General features: G+C 40.6%; 1 long non-coding RNA gene and 1 pseudogene across 1 annotated transcript in view; one reads left to right on the forward strand and one right to left on the reverse strand.

The window, feature by feature from the left end:
• LOC140713153 (uncharacterized) overlaps positions 1–18,169 on the forward strand; it is an 80,919-nt gene that overhangs the window by 23,087 nt on the left and 39,663 nt on the right. The window contains exon 3 of the long non-coding RNA XR_012095025.1: positions 1,282–1,352. This is a non-coding gene — a long non-coding RNA (uncharacterized lncRNA). The remainder of the gene's footprint in view (positions 1–1,281; positions 1,353–18,169) is intronic.
• LOC103240610 (zinc finger protein ZPR1 pseudogene) lies at positions 1,359–3,498 on the reverse strand (annotated as a pseudogene).

Below are 18,169 nucleotides of genomic sequence, written 5' to 3' on the forward strand. Positions count from 1 at the left end.
TCTTTCTAGATGTTGTAACATTCAGACACCTGGTTTAGGAGGCCTCTCTCTCCCCTCTTCATAGATCTGAGCCATAACCAGGAAGATGTGGGTATCTTTAACGTATTAGTAAATTATATATACTACCGTTTCATACACTTTACATTTTATGTAAATTATACTGTATAAATATTTATGTTGCATCTTTCTAGTTTATCATTACACGTTTTAGATGTATCCACGTAGGTGATAAGGATCTAGTTCACTCATTTTAATGGCTGTGCAGCATTGCATTGCATGAATAATCCACATTTGATTTGCCCATTTTGTTCCTGAAGGTCAGGTAGCTTGTTTCCACTTTTAAGCTATTACCCAGAGTGCTGAAAGAATGTGCTTTTGTTCATATCTCCTTGGACCCATGTGTCTCTTGGGAACTTCTAGACATACAGTGGCAGAATTTTTGATCATAGGTTATGCAGTAACTTTACCAGGTGTTGCCAAATCACTCTCTACACTGGGTCTGTCATTTTTACACACCCACTAGCCGTGGATGTAAGTATCCATTTCTCCATTCTCGTCAACTCTTGGTATTGTCAGAGTTTTTTCAAGAAATTCCCAGTCTAATAGGCATGAAATAGAATCTATTTGTTTTAATTTGCATCTCCTTGACTACTAATAAAGGCGAGCACATTTTCATGCATCTATAGACCATTAAATGGCCTCTTTTGCCAGTTGCTTATTGACATCCTTAAGCCTTTTTGATGTTTGGTTGTTTCTCTTTTTCTTGTTTATTTGTAGGAACTAGCTATATATTTTGGATAGTAATCCTTGGTTGGAAATGTGGGATGTAACTATTTTCTCCAAGTCTGTGTGTGTCTTCTTGCTTTGCTATTAGTGCCACTTGTCGTTAAGAAGTTTTTAAAAAATTATACACTTCAACTTCTCAGTTTTCCATGATAATTTTTTGCTTTGTATTGTTTAAGAAACCCTGCCCTCCTTGGATATCATAGAAATATTTTCCTATAGTTCTGTCTAAATGTTTACTTCTTTTCCTTAACACATCTGAAATTTATTGTTGTTCACGCAGTGAGGTATGAATCTAATTTTTCCCTTAGAAAATATTATTAGCCAATAGTCCTAGTGCCATTTATTGAATAGTCATCCTTTCCCTGCTGATTTGCAGTGTCACCTCTTATATCTTAAGTTCCTACTTATGTGTGTTTCTTTTTCAGAAAATTTGCCCCATTGATCTATTTAGCCAAATGCTGATACCAGAATATTTTATTTTATTTTATTTTCCAGGTGTAATTTTATTCCACCTTCTCCAGCTTCAGAGTTCCAACCTTAGAGGCAGAGCATTATGTGGAAGGAGGGTAAGGACTTGATATGAAAAAAGTGGTAATGACATACCCCTGGTTCATTTCTGGATTTCTTCCTAGGCCAATTCAAAACCTCCAGAATAAGGTCAAGTAACACAATAGACTCGCACTTGCATCACAAGCTGTTTAGAAAATGTGCCTAGATCTCTGACTCAGACCAGATGTCCTCCCCACCATGGGCAAGGGCTGGTGGGGAAGACACTCCCAGCCTCCTTCCAATGCTAATAAATAACCTGCAGAATGAGCAGCACTGGAGAGCTGGCCCTTGGCCCACCCATGCTACTGTTGTGGAGCCAGGCCTGCCTCATAGCCCTCTGTCTTTATGTCACTGAGCTCTAGCTCCTCATTTTGGTCAGAGGTGCGCTTGTAATGCTCCACCTTCATCTCAGGATCATCTTCAGGTGCATACACGTTTTACAAGTAACTGTTTCCTGCTGGATCATCCATAATAAAGTGGGTCTTCATATTACCTTCGATGATCGGGTCCATCTTCTGGCTAAACTCCTGCAGTCTCTCTGTCTGGCCAGGATTGGAACTGTCGCCCAGTGTGAAAGGGCTTTTGGTCACCAGTTCCCAGATATCTTTCAGTGGCCCTTCCAATGTGGTGAACTTGCCCCCGAGGATGGCCATTCCCAGTCAAATTCTAGCTCTGGGATTTCCACACTACAAACCTCACACTTGAGGAGGTCTCTGGTCATATGTGAGGGACCTGTGATGTGGAGGGTGATCCTGGTGCCCAAGGGTTCTACTGCTTCTCCAGATTTCACCTCGTTGGTCTGATGCCTGCAGTTGTTGCAGTTGGTAGCCATGATGATAACCTCCTTAAAGGCAGGGATTTGTACTAGCTTCATGTTGGTCTGAGCCGGGGCATTTCATTCTGGCCATTTGTATTAAACTGGAGCACTTCATTTCTGAGATCTTCCTCTTCTGGCTTCTCTGTTGGTGCTCTGCCTGGAGCCCCAGCATCTCTTCCTGCTGTCGGGTCCGGTTGTAGTGTGTGATCACCAGGGCATCATCTTTCTGAGCAGCACATGGGTTTTCCACAGAGCTGTTCCCTGAGGGATCATCAATGATCAGAGTGAAAGGGGAGACTGCTTGCTTTAGCTCCTCCAGTTTGACAACGAACTCATCAATTCTTTCAACTGTGGCATCTTTGTTTGCCCTTCCTGCAGGCTGGTCCCACTCCAGGCCAGAGATAGCATGGGTGATCAATCCTCCAACAGTGGACAGAGCTCCTTTCTGGCTAAAGGCAGGAATTTGAAAATCTAGCTCAGGAATCCTTGTGGTAGCAGAGTCAGTCTTCACCATTTCTCTCATGTCCTACAGAGCCCTGAAGGTCCAAGTGTAGCGCACTCCCTGGTCCTGGATCCTGCCTGCCGACCGGATCTCTGTGTTGTTCCAGCCACAGGGGTGGCAGGAAAAGGAGCTCACGATTATTTCTCAGAAGGGAATCTTGGTGAGCAGGAGGTGTGTCATGCCATTGCCGTAACAGTTCATGCACAGTGACTCGATCTGGGTGGGATGCTGCTCCTCATCCTCAGCGCTGATGGGCCAGAACAGATGACCCAGGACAGGCGGTGAGACTGGGGTGGGCAAGGGGGCGATGGCTGACCCCGGGACCCCGCTTCCACAGCCCCAGTGGCCACCATTGCCACCCCGTGCCCAGAATATTTTAATTACTGTGAGCTTGTCATAAGTTTTGCTGTTAGGGTGAATCCTTTCTCTTTATACTGTCTCAAAATTGTGGCCTGGCACTGTGGCTCATACCTGGAATCCCAACACTTTGGGAGGCTAAGGCAGGAGGATCACTTGGGCCCAGGAGTTTGAGGCTGCAGTGAGCTATGATTATACTACTGCACTCCAGCCTGAGTGACAGAGCGAGATCCTGTCACTTAAAAAAAAAAATGTTTGGGCTATTCTTAACCCCTTGATTTTTCTGGATGGATATTCTGATCTGCTTATCAAGGTAGTGAAAACAATTCTCCAGGGATTTTGAACAGAAGTTATTAAATTAGTAGTATAAATTTAGGAAAGCTGCTACTATTAAGCTGTTGTCTTTCCATACATAAACAGGGTATATCTCATCATTTTTTCAGGTTTTCTATCTTTCAACGAGGTTTTAGAGCGTTCTTTGTAAAAGTTTCATGTCATTTGTTAGATTTATTTCTAGGTAACTTATAGTTTTTAAAAAACTATAAATGTAAATGGCATGTCTTTTTATTTCATCCTCATTCTTGAATGATAGCTTAGCTCTATATAGAATTCTAAGTTAGCTATTTTCCCTCAACACCCTAAATAGAACTTCTCTCAGATAACTAGGAACATTCCTTGCTGAGCACAGCAGCTCATGTCTGTAATTCCAGCACTTTGGGAGGCCAAGGCTGAAAGATTGCTTGAGCCCAGGAGTTTGAGGACAGCCTGGGCAACATGATGAGATCCCCTTTCTAAAAAAACTTTTAAAACTTAGCTGGGCATAGTGATGTATGCCTGTAGTCCTAGCTACTCGGGAGACTGAGATGGAAGGATTGCTTGAGCCCTGGAGGTTGAGACTGCCGTGAGCCATGGTCACACCACTGCCCTCCAACCTGGGTGACAGAGCAAGATCCAGTCTCAAAAAACAACAACAAAAAAGGAACGTTCTTTAACCTGAAAAATGGCATCTACCAAACCCTAAAGCAAATATTATTCTCAGTGGTGAAATCCTAAAAACATCCCATTTAAAGTCAGCAACAAGACACAGAAAATACTGGAATGCAACATCATTCTAATTATCAGGAACAAACAAGACACAGTTTTTTAAAAACATGACATATAGCTGGATTTATTTAAATTAACTAAGTCCTTTACCTATGAAGTTAGTCCATTTACATTATTGTGATTCTATACTGTGGTGGATTTATTCTTTAATCTTCCTTTGTGCTTCTGTTCATTTTTTTCTCCCTTTTCTTTGCCGTTTTTAGAACTGATCAATATTATCTTTCAAATGATTATATTTCTGTTTTTTCATATTTACTTTAAAATTGAACAAACATACTGTTCAACAATTTTGTAGGCTAATCAATATCCCTTGGTTTCCTTTCAAGCAAAATAAGGACCTTAGGTTGTTTTCTCTCTTCTTCTTTTCTTCTCGCATATTATTGTTTCTAGTATTTTAATTCCATGTTTTTATGGAACCTCCATTAGTACTTTTGTTACTATTGTTTCATATAGTCAATGCTTGTTTAGATTTGACTATATATTTTTCAACTTTTTAATTCTCCACTGCTTTTCTAAAAACTTTTGAGGTGTAATTTATATATAATTCCTCCATTTAAAGTACACAATTCAATGGTTTTTAGTGTATTGACAGTTGTACAACTATCAGCACAGTCAACCTTAGTACATTTTTATGAACCTCAAAAGAAACCTTATACCCATTAGCAGTCACTCTCCATTTTCTCCCCAACCCAACCAGCCCTAGGCAACCACTAATCTGCTTTCTGTCTCTATAGATTTGCCTGTTCTAGATATTTTGGAGCAATGGAATCATACGCTATATGGTCTTTTGTGACTGGATTTTTCACACAGCATATTTTCTATTTTTTTATTATACTTTAAGTTCTAGGGTACATGTGCACAACATGCAGGTTTGTTGCATATGTATACATGTGCCATGTTGGTGTGCTGCACCCATTAACTTGTCATTTACATTAGGTATTTCTCCTAAAGCTATCCCTCCCCCAGACCCCCACCCACGACAGGCCCCAGTGTGTGATATTCTCCTCCCTGTGTCCTTGTGTTCTCATTGTTCAATTCCCACCTATGAGTGAGAACATCACACAGCATATTTTCAAAGTTCATCCATGTGGTAGTGTGTATCAGTACTTCATTATTTTTATGGCTAAATGATATTCCACTGTATGGATATACCACATTTTATTTATCTATTCATCAATTAATGGACATTTGTATTGTTTCTACTTTTGGGCTACTATGAATAATGCTGCTATGAACATTCATTTGTAAGTTTTTGCGTGGACATATACGTTTCATTTCTCTTGGATATATATCTAGGAGTGGAATTAGAGGGTCAAAGGGTAACTTTCAATTTAGCTTTTTGAAAAACTGCCAAACTGTTTTCCAAAGGGGCTGTGACATTTTATATTCCCACCAGCAATGTATGAGGGTTCTACTTTCTCTATATCCTTGCCAAAACACACCTGCCTTATTCATTGTAGCCTTTCACCTGTGTGTAAGTGGTATTTCATTGAGGTTTTGGTTTCCATTTCTCTAATGACTAATGATGTTTAGCATCTTTTCATGTGTTTATTGGCCATTTGCATATTTTCTTTGGAGATTCATATCCTTTTCCTCCCCTGTTGTTTTTTGAGACAGGGTCTCACTTTGTCACCCAGGCTGGAGTGCAGTGGCACAATCATGGTACTGCAGCCTCAAACTCCTGTGCTCAAACGATCCTCCTGCCTCAGCCCAACAAATAGCTGGGACTACAGGCATGTGCCATCTTGCCCACCTTTGTCCATTTTTAAATTGTGTTATTTGCCTTTTTATTATTGAGTTGTAAGAGTTACGTTTTTATTGAGTTGTAAGAATTACTTTACATAGGCGATTATAGGTGTAAGCCACTGCGCCTGGTTCCTACAACTATATACTTCTTAGAAGAAACATGGGCTTAAATCTTCATGGCCTTGGTTAGGTAAAGCCTTCTTAGATATGCTACCAAAAGCATAAGGAACAAAAGAAAAATATATGTAAATTGAACCTCATCAAAATTGAAAAATTTTGTGGTTCAAAGAACATCATGAAGAAAATGAAAAGACAACTCACAGAATGGGAAAAAAAATTTGCAATCATATATTAGATAAAATACTTGTATTTACTTACTATTATTGAGTTGTAATTCTTACAACTCCTGAGGTCAGGAGTTCGAGACCAGCCTGGCCAATATGGTGAAACTGCGTCTCCACTAAAATACAAAACTTAGCCAGGCGTGGTGGCGCACACCTGTAGTCCTAGCTACTCTGGAGGCTGAGGCAGGAAAATCACTTGAACTTGGGAGGCAGAGGTAGCAGTGAGCCAAGATCACACCACTGCACTCCAACCTGGGCGACAGAGCAAGACTCCATGTCAAAACAAAAAACAAAAAAACAAAAAAAAACCAGGATGTAGTTGTAGGTCTTACATTTAGGTCTGTGATCCATTTTTAGTTAATTTTTTTTTTTTTTTGAGAAGGAGTCTCACTCTGCAGCCCAGGTTGGAGTGCAGTGGCGCCATCTCAGCTCACTGCAAGCTCCGCCTCCCGGGTTCACTCCATTCTCCTGCCTCAGCCCCCCGAGTAGCTGGGACTACAGGCACCCGCCACCATGCCTGGCTAATTTTTTTTTGTATTTTTAGTAGAGACGGGGTTTCACCATGCTAGCCAGGATGGTCTCGATCTCCTGACCTCATGATCCACCCGCCTCGGCCTCCCAAAGTGCAGGGATTATAGGTGTGAGCCACCGTGCCCGGCCCATTTTTAGTTAATTTTATAAATGAAGTGACAAGGGGGTACAAATTCATTCTTCTGCATATACCTATCCAGTTATCTCAATATCATTTGTTGAAAAAGAGTCATGTTTCCTCGTTTAATGTCTTGTACCCTTGTTATATTGAGAGTAAATGTGGGGCAAATAAAATATATTTAACAAAAATGAACTTATTATTTTATTAAAATAATAAAATTAAAATTAAATTTTATTTAAATTTTTTGTATATACATATATACACACATATATACACACATTTACATATATATATTTTTTCCTTTTGAGACAAGGTCTCTCTCTGTCACTCAGGCTGAAGGCTGAAGTGCAGTGGTTCAATCATAGCTCATTGCAGCCTCAACCTCCCGGGCCCAGGCAATCCTCCTATCTCAGCCTTTCAAGTAGCTAGGACCACAGAAATGCACCACCACACCCAGCTAATTTTTAAAAAATTTTTTTAGAGACAGGGTCTCCCTACATTGCCCAGGCTGGTTTTGAACTCCTGGCTTCAAATGATCCTTGTATCTCAGCCTCCTAAAGTGCTGGGATTGAATGAATGAGTCACCACACCCAGCCTGTTATTTTTATATTTCTTAAATAAAAATATTATTTCAAAATAAAATATTTTGGACTAGGTCTATTTTATTAATCTATGTCTATTCTTAAGCAAGTACCACAGTGTCTTCACTACTGTGACTTTGTAGTAAGTTTTGAAATGAGCAGGAAATGTGAATCCTCTAACATGGTTCTTCTTTTAAAACATTGTTTTGACTATTTTGGGTCACTTGCATTTACATATTAATTTTAGCATCATTTTCTGCAAAGGAAAGCCAACTAGGATTTTGATAGAGATTAACTCTGTAGATGAATATGGGCGTATGGCCATTTTAACAATATTAAATATTTGAATCCATGAACATGGGATGTCTTTCCATTTATTTTGGAATTCTTTAATTTCTTTTAACAATGTCATAGTTTGCAGAGTACAAGTTTTATAGTTCTTTTGTTAAATTTATTCCTAAGTAGTTTGTTCTTTTTAATTCTATTACAAATGGAATTGCTTTCTTAATTTCTTTTTCAGATTGCTCACGGATAATTTATTGCTTCTTGACCTTTTTCTCATGGGTTCATATTTCCTAGTCCCTGGAGTATATCCTCGATTAATTCATAAAATAAATCTGCAAATACAATTCTCTTACTTTCCATCTGAAAATGTCTTTATTTCACTCTCACTCTTGAATGATAATTTAATTAGCTATAGAATTCTAGGTCAGTAGTTTAGAAGATATTTTCCTATTTTATTTTGGCCTTACTTCTTGTTACTGAGATGTCAACTCTCAGTCTAATTGTTTCTTTGCAGACAAAGTGCCTTTTTTTCCTGGTTGTTTTTAACTTGTCTTAGTTTATTTTTGAGGTTCCACAGTTTTATTTTTTATATATATATATAAATGGAGCTTATTTTATTTATTCTATTCAATGTTTGTTGTACATCTTCAACCTAAGGATTTGTGTTTTAATTCTAGAACATTCTCAGTGATTAATTTTTTGAATATTGCATTCTCCCTAGTATCTCTTTCTAGAACTCTCAGGGATATACTTTCTCATTTTGTTCTCCCAGTGTCTATTTTTGTCATTTAAAATATCTCGTTCTGGTTGGATGTGGTGGCTGACACCTGTAATCCTAATACTTTGAGATGCTGAGGTGGGCAGATCACTGGAGCCCAGGAGTTCAAGACCAGCCTGTGTGACATGCTGAAACCCTATGTCTACCAAAAAATACAAAAATTAGCCAGCCATGGTGGTGTGTGCCTATAGTCCAGCTACTTGGGAGGCTGAGGTGGGAGGGTCACCTGAGCCCAGGAGGTCGAGGTTGCAATGAAAATAAATATATATATATATATATATATATATATATATATAATTCTGAACTATATTTTTAGTACTTCTCAATTCTATATTCTAGTTCTTTTTAATACAAAGTAAAGGAGTTAACTCTCCTCAAAAAAAAAAAAAAAAAAAAAAAAAAACTTTAAAAGAGAGAGGACAGGAATTTCATCCAGGGGAAAAAACAATTTCCATAAAAGACATTATACTTCTTCCGATCATACTCCTTCAAAATAGCGAATGGCCCTAAGATGGCTGTTTTTTTTAACATAAATATTTGTGAGATGATTAGATTCATGCTAAGGAAATATGTCTGAAATTGTGGTGGGAAAGGACCACATATTTCACGATTATGATTTACTGTCCTGGTTTTACCTGTTGAATCTGACAGTGTGGCAGGATGCAAAAGAGCATGTGCTTTGAGGTCAACCAGACTTGGGTTCAGGTGCCAGCTTTGCTAATAGCCAGTTATAGAACTTGGGCAGCTTATTTTAACCTCACTGAGTTTTTCTGAATCTTAATTTCATCATCTATAAAATAAATCCATCAGTGTTGTTATGAAGTACCAATGACATGGCAGATATAAAGTGCCTTGTGCAAAGCCTGGCCAACAGCAGGTGTTTCATGCAAGCTTATCATTATTTCTGGTAGAAGAATCTTAATTAGAATTGGTGCCATCATGTAGGTTATCCTCATTTAGTATTTGAGACATTCTCATTAGTCATGTCCCATTGTAACCTGTTTGTTGTGATCTGACCTTCCTAGGATATACAGATTAATAGTTAATCCAAGTAAGAGATGGAATCATTGCTTGTGGAAATGTTTGTATTGATATTTCCCACACTTTTCTTCTGCGGCAGTCCCCTTAGACAGCTATTGAAGACCCCAGGTAAAACATTCTGGGGTTCTTTCCTGCAGATGGTGTAATGCAAAGTCCATCTGGGAGGCACACCCCGTAAGAAAGACCTCTAGGACTCTTAAAAGATAAATGCTTAGAAAATTGATCCAATCAAAATGGAACTGTTATAAATACGCTTTCCCTGTAATTTTTCAAACTAATATATTTAATTCTGTCTGGCAGCATCCTCTAAATTGAATCCACGTGAGATAGATGAGACCACTGGAAGAATATAATATACTGACGCAGGAATTACTCAGCCTTTGGTAGGGGCAGTCGGTGTTAGTCCTGACTGCCTTCATGCTTGGGGTGAAGCTGCCTCATGCTTGGGGTATGATGGCAAATATTGCCTTCAGTAGGCTCCTCATGAATTCTTTCTGTTGTGAGATTTATGACAGGAAATGGGATTTTTTCTGTAAGCACATTTTAATGACTAACATTCCTATATGTGCAGTACAATCAGGTCTTTTCCTTAGGTGGGCTTCTTGATTGTACAACCACCTGAATGTCCACGTTTATTAAACAACATCAATTAACCTTACCCTGCAATGTAATATTGCACTTACCATCATTACCCAAAGCACAGAACACGTGAGCCACTAGGAGAATGGTGATGTCATTGTTAACGTCACTAAGCTGTTTAATGTGGGGAAAACCTCGATAATTTAGTGATATTAATAATTGCAATAGTTCATAGTTATATAGTCTCTGTGTGGCTGATACTATGCTAAGTGGACACCTCTATTAATCTGTGTTTATATTTATATGTGTTAAAGTTAAGTCTTCACAATAGCCTTGTGAGAGGGGTACTGTGATTAGCCGCATGTTCTAGATGAGGAAAATGAAGCATGAGGCATGAAGTTACCTTGCTCAGGGTGGCACAGCGAGGCAGTGGAGGAGCTTGATCCGTACCCAGGTGGGCTGGCACCAAGAGGAGAGTGGCCTTACCTTCACCACATGAACATGAGGCCTGGAAGGTTCAGAGGGCCGCCCTCTCTGTGCTCAGAGATACCTGGACTCAGCTGATGTGCAAAAGCCATGCTTCGACTCCCCAGTGAGTGTAAACCCTCTAGATAGACTGTCCAAAAGGCTACATACAATTCAGAACATTTAGCTCCTCTTTAAATTGTATACTTGCCTTACCAACTCCACTGCCATTAGGGATTCTTTTTGTTCATCATTCCTTCCTTTCTCTGTCTTCACATTTGCTGGGTGTTTTGGGGACAAAAGGGGGAGGAGGAGAAACAGGAGGAAGCAGAGGAGAAACAATTCTCTTTGCTTGGGAAGTCTGCATTTCAGCTCCTGCAGTGGACTCCATAACTGTGAAAGAACTGCAGAGTGACATGACGGGGTTTGATAACAAGTCGTTCACTCCTTAGATAGCTCAGGCGGGACCAGGTGAACATCTCCAGACTCTTCCCCACTCATTCAGCCTCTGCCTCACCTCTCCCTGGTGGGGTTAATTCACTATGTCCCTACTCTGTGGCCTTCCCAGCCAATTGCCCTGACTCTGTCACGATCCTCTTTACTTTGCCACCTCATAGGGCCTTCCTGATAGAGCAGGAGGCCAAAGTCCTCTGACCAAGTTTACAGAGTAAATTTGAGATGAAATGAAATTCCACCTCCTAAGGTGACAGAAGTCACAGTCAGAACATTAAATTGGCTTTAGCACATAGAATAATTCTTATATATTTTGAGAGGTCTGGAAACGTTTGCTTATAAGCAAGTGTTTCAGAAAGACCTCCTTATACTTTGATATGGTGATTATAAAATAAAAATATTTCTAGTCCATCCTCTGTCCAGGGAGAGGTGCTTTTAGCTCTTAGAAGCAGGAAGAACCACATAGTTCGTCTCCTGTCAGCTTTCCTCTCTCCCAACACCTATCTCAGGTAAGTCAATGCTATAAACAATATTTAGCTTTAAGATCAGAGTAACTGATCTTTCCAAAGTGATCACCTCTTACTTCTAATTTATGGACCAAAGAAGGCATCTGAGATAAGCATTTATTCTATAAAACTTCTGAAGAATCTAGCTCAAACGCATGTTTCCTTAAAATTATTTTTTGTAATACATGCACAAAGCAAGAGCATAAAAGAACATAATATTTGTTTGTCAAAAACTCATTGAATAATATATATCAACAAAGTTGATTTAAATGGGGAAAAAAACCCAGTCATGACATTCAAACCTAATTTTTCTCACTTCCCTGTCCCCTAACCACCCTACCACTCCCCAGAGATTACTGGAATAATTGCTGTGATATTTTTTGAAGAGGGTGGCATATTGACTTCTAGAGAAGTTCCCTGCATGTATGCATTTATAATCTTTGTTTTGTTGTTGTTGTTTGTTTTTGTTTGAGACGAAGTCTTGCTCTTGTCCCCCAGGCTGGAGTGTGATGGCGCAATCTTGGCTCACTGCAACCTCCGCCTCCTGCGTTCAAGCAATTCTCCTGCCTCAGCTTCCCAAGTAGCTGAGATTACAGATGCCTGCCACCACGCCTGGCTAATTTTTGTACTTTTAGTAGAGACGGGGTTTCACCACGTTGGCCAGGCTGGTCTAGAACTCCTCACCTCAGGTGATGCACCTGCCTCAGCCTCCCAAAGTGCTGGGATTACAGGCGTGAGCCACCGTGCCCAGCTACATTTATAATCTTTTTAAACAACCTGCACATGGCAGCATTTTCTACACTCAGTTCTTCTTGCTTTTGTCTCTTACTACTGTATAATGGAGATAGTTCCATATTAGTACAGTCAGTGCTGCTTCATTCTTTTGATGGGCAACATAGTTCCCCCCTGCAAGGCTATAGCCTAATATCCATACCAGTTCTTTTTGAATAACTTTTAAGTTGTTTAAAATCCCTTGTTATTACAAGCAATGCTTATGTATAAACATATCTATAGAATAAACTCCTATGCATAGAATTACTAGGTCAAATGGTATATAGACTTTATGAAATAGTTTAAATACAAAAAAAGTATAAAAAATAATGCAACTAACAATGTACCCAGCATTATTACATCTCAACAAGGAAAATCACATTTCATTTAGGAAGCACTGAAGTGTGAGGTCACTGAAGTCATGAGTTATTGCTAATTTATTTGGAATAAGGGAGTTATCTAATTTTGCTTTGAAATCTGGAAGCCTGCACTCAAATGCTGCTAGGGTTGTAAATGTATTCCATCTAGTGGGCTCAGCTGTGTCCGAAGTGGATTGTTTTTTCTAACCAATCACCTGTGTGTTCCTAAATTTAGTTCTTTGCTGTGTTTGACCCTAATCAATGAGATACACAGGCCTGGCCTGGCAAAAGGCCTGAATTAGCTCAAAGGTAACTGCTTAGATCATGTAGCCTACCCCAAGTATCCTGTCATACAAGTGACTTTACAGGGATTTGTTTTATTCCTTTTTTTTTTTTTGAGACGGAGTCTCGCTCTGTCGCCCAGGCTGGAGTACAGTGGCGCGATCTCGGCTCACTGCAAGCTCCGCCTCCCGGGTTTACGTCATTCTCCTGCCTCAGCCTCCCGAGTAGCTGGGACTACAGGCGCCCGCCACCACGCCCGGCTAGTTTTTTGTATTTTTTAGTAGAGACGGGGTTTCACCATGTTAGCCAGGATGGTCTCAATCTCCTGACCTCGTGATCCGCCCGTCTCGGCCTCCCAAAGTGCTGGGATTACAGGCTTGAGCCAGCTTTCCGTTTCATTCTTATCATTTAAGTGAATTGTGGCTTAATGTATTTGTAAAGGCATACCGTGTATCTATGCATATGTGTTATTTCCATTATGCTTTATCTCAGGTCTCATACCTTCTGCAAGGATTTTCATAATGTTTTCTGAATGGGAAGCCAGGAGTTCTCTCTGTGCCTCAACCCCCTGCTCCCACAGCATTCATTCTCTTTGGGGGTTGCACATAGGGTTAAGGATTTCCAGTTTTCCTTTGAACAACGATTGCAGATTTAAACACAGCTTGGTAACTTTCAGCCTATTATTTGTGTAAATGGCTCTCTAGTGCTTTTAAATTTACTTAATTAAAATTCTAGAATGATATGATTCCAGTGGGTTACCTTAGTCTCACCCTTAACTTCTTCAATCAGTTTTCTCTTCTAGCCTTTTTTTTTTGCAAGAGTTCTTACTGAAGACAACAACAGCTTAGCAGACTGCTCAACTCATAATTCATTACTTTAAAAAATGTTAAAATAATTAAAAGCATTTGTTGTTGAGCACAGTGGAGTTAAACTCAGCTTGATATTCATGCAACATTGCACTGCTGCAAGAATGTAGCTAACATATCCTTAAAATGAAAAGGGAAAGGTTGCAGTTCCCAGAGATTTTCTATCCATCTTTTGAGCTGAAATTATTTCATAAGTTAACCACTGAGTTTGAATGTATCATCTAGTTATAGTCTAATAGGAGGGAACAAAGGATGCACATTATCTTTTCCCTTTATACGCAGGACATAGTAAGATTCACACACCACAACTTATTGTCCAGGCATGCAAGTATTCCCATGCACGAACAGACCTCTTGTGTGTCTGTGTTTTTCCCTCCCTTAGTGACAGAAAATCCACTGGACTCCAGCAAGCGCTGAGCTCTGGCAGCCATTGGCCCCAGAGCTCTACCTCCTGCCTCTCAGTAGGTAGAGGCTAGCTAGGGAGGTGGCCAATCCAGTGGTTTGTATCCGGGAGAACATGGCACAGTTAGCTATTTAAATCCAACCAGGATGATGTAAGCGAGCGGGCTGAAAGGGTTAGGTGAAAGGCGAAAGGAAAGGAGAAATCTTGTCAGGCTGCATTATTTACAGTGAACTGGGCTGAGACTAACATGCCCGCCACCTGTACACTGAGCCAAACTCCTGGCACCTCCATGCTGCCTCCTTGCAGCCCTCGAGAAAGAAGGAATCACAGCAGAAAATTATCTGATGCTCAACTATGTGGGGAGAGGGAATGGTTTAATTTTTAATATGTTTTTTTAACTGGAAGAGCAGGTCTCTCTACTTAGATAAAAACACACAGATCTGCTCAGGTTTGCAAATTACTGGAGTGTCACAGCAAAGCTGGGCTCTCTGTCTCTCTTGCTGATAAGAGAATAGTGTTTACTCTTGCCTCTGTGGTCCCAATAATCCCGAGTGAAACTTTGCAAATTGAGTTCTTGTTTTTCAGCATGAGCAAATGTTCAGGCTCAGGAAATGATGCTAAAGGCACTTTGAAAAATGTAAGATGGGCTTGACACAGCATTGGCACAGGATACGTGACAGGAAGCAACGTGGAGAGCGGTGATAACAGTCCCTGCGGCAGGCGGAGAGTTGGTTTCACACTCCAGCCTGGGTCCCCACAGCAGGAGCAGGCTCAGTGCACTGAGGCGAGAACCTTGTTGCACTGCAGAATGAGGGGGGAAATCTGGCTGTGCTCCTAGGGGCCTTGGTGGGGGAAGTCCTGAAGAAGCAGGGGAGGGCCCTGAGAGCACCACCTTACCACTAAGGGCTTGACATTCACCTGCACACACACCACACTTTTAAAAATCGTGTTGACTTTGGTTGGTTTTGGCCCTGCTCACACTACTTTTCCAAAGCACCTCCTGTTGACAAAGCTGGCTTTGGGACAAGAGAGGATGCATTTGTCCTTAGGGTCTCTCAGGGACAGGCCATGCAACACCACATACCCAGGTGCTCAGTAAGAATTAGATAGAGCGGACAATGCTGATTACTGTTAATGACGGGGTAAGTTAATAAAGGCAAGAAGCCTGTTTCCGGGCAAATCCGCCCCAGTGCGATGGAACCTGCAGCTGATCTGCTTAGGAGGGTGGCTTTTCTTCCAGATGGCCATGGCCTTTGTGTCAGGGAAGGGCTTTTTTTCGATGCATGAAGCACTCTGGTTGTGATGCAGATTAGAAATTCATTTTCATTTGCCACTCTTAAAAAAAAAACATTCTGGGTGCACGAAAGGGAGCTTTTGAACCCCGAGAGTGTGCTGTGTGTTTGAGTGCATGTGGTGGGACCCTCTCTTAGATCATTAGCAAGTGCGCCTGGCTCTGCGGCTTTATTCAGGCTTCAGCCCTGGCGTCATTCCGACAGCTCTGTTCTTAAAGATGAACTCCCATGCATCCAGTAACTTTTGCTGTAGAGAGGGGAGAGGAAAACTTGATGGTATGAATTTAGAGCAATTATTTTACTAGTTTGTGTTTCTCCTGCGCTATATTCTTTTAAAGAGTCAGAAGAGAGAGATTGATGCCTATTTGCCATTGTTTCTTTAATGTTGTCATTGCTGGTGTAATTTGATGAATACTGGAAAGCAGAACTATTCAAACTGTGTGAGTTCTGAAGGGGTCACCAAATTTAAATGATACAAAAGGACCAGCGCAGGCAATGAAGTGACAGAGAGAGCACGGAGGATAATTCCACAGTATTGCAAAACCAACAAACAGCATCTCATCTCTGTTGAGCACAGCCAAGCATAGGAAGATAGCAATCTTTATTTATGTCTAGAATATGATTCTTGCTTCCACGTGCTTAAAACCAAGTGAGGTAAACAGATATATATACAAAGAATTCTAAGACAAGGCATGCATGTGACCAAAGTGAAGTGTAAACCCAACACTGCCCACATGCTGAAAAAGTATGACTTGTTCTGGTGGGTGAGGTCCCTGAGTTGAACTTGAATGAATGAGAAGGATCTCAATAGGCCGAATGGGGGATACCGTATCTGAAACTCTATAGCCTTGAAAAAAGAATATGCAAAGTCTATATGAACAAATATAACAAGATGTCTGAGACTGATTAGATGATAAAGGAGTTTACCCAGCAATATATGTAGAACTCCTACTTTTAGGGTTAAAATACACACAGTATATGAAGAGTAGTTAAGCTTTTAAGCTCTAAAGACAGGCTGGTTAAAATCCCAGCTCAGGACTTTCAGTGGATTGTGTTACTGCTGAAAAATATTTACTGTCTCTCCCTGGGGGAAGGTTGTTCGTTCCTGTTCATTAATAGCAGGCTGGTCCTAGAAACTGCTTTGGCTAAGAAATGAGAGCAGAAGTGATATATGACCCTTCTAAGTAGATGCTTCAGGAGCCACTGTTTGTTTCTGCTGTATTATGATGATCAGCTAAGTCCCAGATAGAGGGTGCTCCTTCAGCTTCATCCTGGGTCCTGGAACAAAGACAGCATGGAGCAGAGCCACAGCTGACTCTTAGTCGACATGACTCATTAGCATAAGCAAGAAATAAACCTTTGTTATTGTCAGCCACTGAGATTTTGAAGATTCTTGTTGGCTGGTCATGGTTGCTCATGCCTGTAATCCCAGCCCTTTGGGAGGCTGAGGCAGGCAGATCACTTGAGGTCAGGAATTTGAGACCAGTCTGGCCAACATAGTGAAACCCTGTCTCTCCTTAAATAATACAAAAATTAGCTGGGTGTGGTGGCATATGCCTGTAATCCCAGCTACTTGGGAGGCTGAGGCAGGAGAATCGCTTGAACCCGGGGGGTACAGGTTGCAGTGAGCTGAGATCACACCACTGCACTGTCTCAAAAAAAAAAAAAAAAAAAAGAAAAAGAAAAAGAAAGAAAGAAAAGAAAATGCTTGTTACCAGAACATAACTCAGCCTAAGTTGACTGAGAGTCATTTTACCACCTATGGGATCTTATTTGACCTCATTAAACCTCAGTTTCCTTGTCCATAAAATGGGGATAATAAAATACCTACCTCAGAGGATCATTGCGATGTTAAAATGAGTTAATATTAAAGTGCATAGCATAAAGGTTTGTAATCCATGCTAAGAATTCAGTAAGTATTAGCTATCTTTAAATACACATAGAAAAATGTCTGGAGGGATATATGCTGTCTTAGTCCATTTGTGTTGCTATAAAGGAACACCTGAGGCTGGGTAATTTACAAAGAAAAGAGATTTATTTGACTCATGCTTCTGCAGGCTGCACAAGAAGCATGGCACCAGCAACTGCCTCTGCTGAGGCCATAGGAAGCTCCTACTCATGGCAGAAGGGAAAGGGGAACAGGTATCACATGCTAGGAGAAGAAAGAAGGAAGACAGGGGAGAGGTGCCATGCTCTTTTAAATAACTAGCTTCCATGTGAACTAATCGAGCAAGAACTCACTCCTCACCAGAGAGAGGGCACCAAACCATTCATAAGGGATCTGCCTCTATGACCCAAACACCTCCTGCTAGGCCCCACTTCCAATGCTGGAGATCACATTTCAACATTGAGATCTGGAGGGGACAGATATCCAAAGTGTATCATATACCACCCTATTAACAGCAGTGCTCTCTTGAATGTGAGATTACAGGTGACTTTCATTTTCTATTTTATTTCTGCAATCAAACTGTTTATAAGAGGCATATGCTATTTTAATCCTAAAAAGTAGGTAGTTTCACTTTGGAAAAATGAACAAAAGCACCTTGTACATTTCTCTATCACAATGCCTACTGCACCAAACTCAACTCCTTGAAAGAGGGAGCTGTGTGCATTGCCCTGTGCTGCTAGTGGCTGGGTGGCAGACAGTAGAT

Source organism: Chlorocebus sabaeus, chromosome 13, assembly GCF_047675955.1.
Source record: "Chlorocebus sabaeus isolate Y175 chromosome 13, mChlSab1.0.hap1, whole genome shotgun sequence".
In the NCBI taxonomy this organism is placed as follows: domain Eukaryota; kingdom Metazoa; phylum Chordata; class Mammalia; order Primates; family Cercopithecidae; genus Chlorocebus; species Chlorocebus sabaeus.